The sequence below is a fragment of the Halichoerus grypus genome, chromosome 5 (assembly GCF_964656455.1).
Source record: "Halichoerus grypus chromosome 5, mHalGry1.hap1.1, whole genome shotgun sequence".
Taxonomy (NCBI): domain Eukaryota; kingdom Metazoa; phylum Chordata; class Mammalia; order Carnivora; family Phocidae; genus Halichoerus; species Halichoerus grypus.
This window is the reverse complement of record NC_135716.1, coordinates 165810346-165815288: the sequence shown is the minus strand read 5'-3', so window position 1 is coordinate 165815288 and position 4943 is coordinate 165810346.

Below are 4943 nucleotides of genomic sequence, written 5' to 3'. Positions count from 1 at the left end.
GCGTTCGCTTCCCGCCCGGCCAGGAGTGGGGGCGGGGCTTGCCCCGGGGCGCGCCGGCGTGGGGGCGGGGCCAGGTGATCGACAGGCGGTGCTGGCGGCGTGGGGGCAGACTTCCCCCCCACCCCCCTCCGCACGTCCTCTCGCGAGTTCGCTGTGGCTGGGCCGACGTCGCTTTCGCAGCCGGGTGGCTTCGCTCCTCCCCCCGGAAGTGCCGGCAACTGTCTCCGCCCAGCGAACGTTCCTGCTTTTGTCCTTTGAACCGGGAGTGGTTTCGACTTCTGAGCAGCTTTGGAGTTAAGTCTGGCTTCTATCCGTCTTTGTATCCGTGACCTTGGGCCCATTACGCGCCACCTCTCTAAGCCCCGTTTGTCTTCTCGGTATAAGGGAGCTAGAAACTCCAACCTTCCAGAGTCGACTGGAGAATTATACATGAGAATAGATACGTCAAACACTTACTACTGTTCCCAGCACATCGCAAGTGCCCATATGATTTTCGCCTTTTACCAATATTATTTTAAAAAACAGGACAAGTTGCTTCAATAGAAGCAGTGTGGAAAGTGGAGAAGGCTGGAGTTTTGGAGCTAGATTAGGCTTGACACTGACTAAATTATTTGGTCAGTTTATTTTCTACTGTAAAATTAGAATAATTTATCCCATTTCAATAGGCTAGCTGGGTAACTAAATGGGGTAGTATATATGGAAGAATATAGTGCTTGGAACAGTATCTGGACCGAGGTAGGAACTCAAATATTGGTTCCCCTCTCACTAACTCAGTTTACCTAGAACCACAAAGGAGTTTTGTTTGCTGTTTTTATTTTTTAAATTACATATATATATATTTATTTAAAAAAATATTTGAGAGAAAGAGAGACAGGAAGCACAAGCGGGGGAAGGGATAGAGGGAGGAAACCGACTCCCCGCTGAGCAGGGAGCCCAAGGCAAGGCTCCATCCATGACCCTGAGATCATGATTTGAGCAGAAGGGAGACGCTTAACAGACTGACCCACCCAGGCACCCCTTAAAATTATATTTTGAAAGGATAACTCATTAACTGGTTCAAATGATACAGTGAAAAGTCTTCCCATCTCTGTCCTCTGGCCACCTCGTTTCCCTCCCCAGAGGCAGACAATGTAACCAGTTTCTTAAATGTCCTTTGGGAGGTATTTTACACAAAGCAATAGTAGTGTACTATACGTACAGTTTTGTGCTTACTGTATTTTGAAAGTCATTCCATCAGTACAAAAGGAGCTTCCTCAGGAGTATTTTTATGGCTTATAAAATACCATTATACACAGTAATTTATTTAATCAGTGCCCTAGTGAAGGATATTGAGATAGGTTCAAACTATTTGTTATAACTGCTGCAATGAATAACGTTGTATATACATATATGTAGGATCTATTCCTAGAAGTAGGATAGTTGGCTCAAAGGGTGTGGGCAAGTATAGTTTGGATAGATATTGCTCAATTCTCTTCCATAAGTACCTGTTTCTCCATCTCATCATCAACACCATGTGATCAAATTTTATGATCTTTGTCAATCTGATAGCTGAAAAATGCTATCTTGGGGTAGTTTAATTTGCATTTATCTTAAGTGGAGTGAGCCTCATTTCATTTATTTAAGAGACACATACTTTATGTGTCTGCTTATATCCTTTAATCATTTTTTTTTTAATTTTAAAAAGATTTATTTATTTGAGAGAGAGAGAGAGGACGTGTGAGGCGGGCATGGAGAGGGAGACAGAATTCTCAAGCAGACTCCCTGCTGAGCGCAGAGCCTGGGCTTGATCCCAGGACCCTGAGCCAAAATTCAGTCAGCCATTCAACTGACTGAGCGACCCAGGTGCTCCCCTCTTTTAGAGTTATTTATTTGAGAGAGAGAATGCAAGAGCCGATGGGGGGGCGGGGTCGGTGAGGCGCAAAGGGAGAAAATCTCAAGCAGACTCCCTGCTGAGTTCGGAGCCCTATGCAGGGCTCAGCTCGATCTCACTACCCCAGATCATGACCTGAGCTGGAACCAAGAGTTGGATGTTTAACTGACTGAGCCACCCAGGCTCCCCCTTTGCCCATTTTCTCATTGATTCATAGGAGCTCACTATATATTAGGGAAATCAGTTGTTAGATGAGTTGCAAATATTTTTTCCCAGTTTGTTGACTTTTGACTTTGCCCAGAGTGTTTTCTGCTATGCAAAAACGTAAGATATTTATGGGGTCAAATTTATCCATCCTTTATTTTTCTTTGATTCAAGATTTTGTGTTGTAGTTTTTCTCACTTTGAGGTTTAAAAAGAAAAACACCTCCCATGGTTTATTCTGTTATTTTTAGGACTTATTTTTATATTGCAATCTTCGATCCATTTGGAATTTAGTAGTATGAGGATCATAATATTCTTAAGAACTGGTTCTAACCTTGGTTGTCATATAGTCTGATCAACCTGTTACACAGATGGGAATGAAAGCCCTGCATAGGGGAAATGCCTGTCTCTAAATCCTGCTCCTCCTTCAGAGCTTCCTAATTCAGGGAGTGGCACCTTCCATCCAGCAAAGTGCTAAAGTTCAACCTTCAACCGCCACATCTAGTCTGTCCTGTTGATTCTGCCTTCTAAATGTTGCCAAATCCATCCACTTCACTCCCACTTACTAAGCTAGTGCAGGCCTTGTCATATCGTTCATACGTCAGGGCTTTTAACTGTGCTGTTCCCTTTGCAATATGGTTGGCTCCTTATTCAGGCCTCAGACCTTCCTTACCCTCCTTATCTCAAGTATCCCGCCACTGTGATATCACTGTATTTTTTCTTTCACAGCATCTACCACACTCTGTAATTGCCTTGTTTATTTCTTCACTTATTCATGGTCTTTCTCTTCTACTAGAATGTAAGCTCCCTGGTATCAGGGGCCGTGTTTTTTGTCTCATACTGTATCCCTAACACCTATAACAGTGATTTTCACATAGCGGGTGTTCAAAATATTTATTAAGTGAATAAACAAATGATTTCTTACCTGAATTACTTCAATGCCCTCCTGATTCTCCTTTTTCTTGCCTCCCCATGAGACACAGACTCAGGGAAATTTGAACTCTCTTCTGATTGACATGCTAATTATCACTGAACAAAATCAAGGAGTCCAAAGAGGGAGCACAAGGCCAATTGTGGGGCCAAAAAAAATCAGGATTGACTGGTAGGGTGACCAGACAGGGTCAGGGGAGCTGGCTTCTTGTGCCAAATCTGCTTGCTGCCTGCTGTGTGACCTTGAGCAACTCACTTCGCCTCTCTTGGTGTCTTCCTCTTCTGTAAAGTTATGATATTAATTAAAATCTCAATGATACAGTGAAGTTGTAAAAATCAAATGGAGATATGGGTAAAAGGGCTTATATACTGCAAAGGGTTAGGGGCATAGGGCAAGCTTACTTTTCTTTCAGGGAGTGTGAACGTCTCCTTACCTTTAGGTCAGCTCTGCTGTCTTCCCAGGATTTTCCTGCCTGCAAATGCAGGCAGATGCTGCCCCAGGCCTGCGTCTCTTCTTTACCATTTCCAGCTGCTCTGGCTGGGCCCAGTGTCCTACCCAGGGCACAGTGCCTACCAACAAGTATGAGGCTGGTAGGTGCAGCCAAGAGCTTCCAGGCATAAGGACAGGCATGCCTGCCACACACAGATGAATGCAAGAACCTTCTTCTGGGTCTCAAGTCTTTCCCTGAGGAGAGCAGGCTTATTTATCTCATCTCCCAAGACACAAAGCAGTCATCAATATTATGGCAGTGGCTGTAGGTAGTTGCAGGGTGGATGCTCCCAGAAGACACCAAGCAGGGAGTGCCAGAGTCATGAAGCCTTGGGGCGTCAGGTGTGCTCGAGCTTTGGTTTAGGAGGTAATGCCTGTTTGTCTTCTTTCAGTCTCCTGGAGCCCAAGGTTCCTCCTCCAACCATTTAAAAAGGATTCTGTTTACTTAGTGGGCCTGAAGAGCTGTCCCCACTCTACAGAGAAATTATTCAGCCTGAAAATGAAAAATAGCCTCCCGTACTTTTAAAGTGTGCAAAGAGATGATCCATTTGAGCTTCGATTCTTTCTATGGTCTTGTCACAGTCTCCTCTCTGTGCTGGCCTCTGCAATGTTGGTAATCCCCATTTGGTCTTTGAAGTTTCATGGGATTTTCCTTATTTGAAATTCAGAAACCTGGGAATTTCTGATGTTATCTCTTCTTTTAGTGCCTCCCTTCTCCCAACTGTCCCCTAACCTGCTGCCAGAGGAATTTTTTTTTTTTTTTCCCCCAAAGCACAATTCTCATCTTCTGGCTCAGAAATCTTTTGTTCCCTACTGCCGATAGGATAAAGTTCAAATTCCTTATCGGGGAATCCTAAACTGCCACAATTCACTTTTTCAGCTTTAGCTTGGATGATTTCAATATAAATTAAATCAGAGAATATGTATCAGTTATAATTAGGTTCAGAGAAAGCCCAAATACTAGGAACCTAAACAACATAGAAGCTTCTTTCTCATGTAAAACAAATCCTGAGGTGGGCAGTTGGGGCATCTGGGTGACCAGGACCCAGGCTTCTTGGATCTTGTCGCTGACCCATTCTTAACATGGTCAAAGATGGCTGTGCAAATTCCAGGAATCTGGTCTGTGTCCCAGCCAGGAGAAAGGTGGAAAGGGAAGAAAAAGGTACAGGATGGATGCCAGCTATATTTTAAAGAGGTTCTTAAGAAATTGACACCTACCACCTCTGTATGCATGACAAGGGACAGACCTGGTCTGCTGCAAGGCAGGCAGGAAAACTGTTTATTCCAGCCTACCATATGCTGACCTAAAAGTTGTCAGCATTAATTCTCAGAAAGAGAATGGATATTTGGGGGAAATGAGAAGATTCTAACATAAATGTCCTGCTTCTATAACTTAGCTTAATCTGGTCCCTTAGTTAGGGTTGTCTCCCTTCCCTGCCTGAGAAAACTA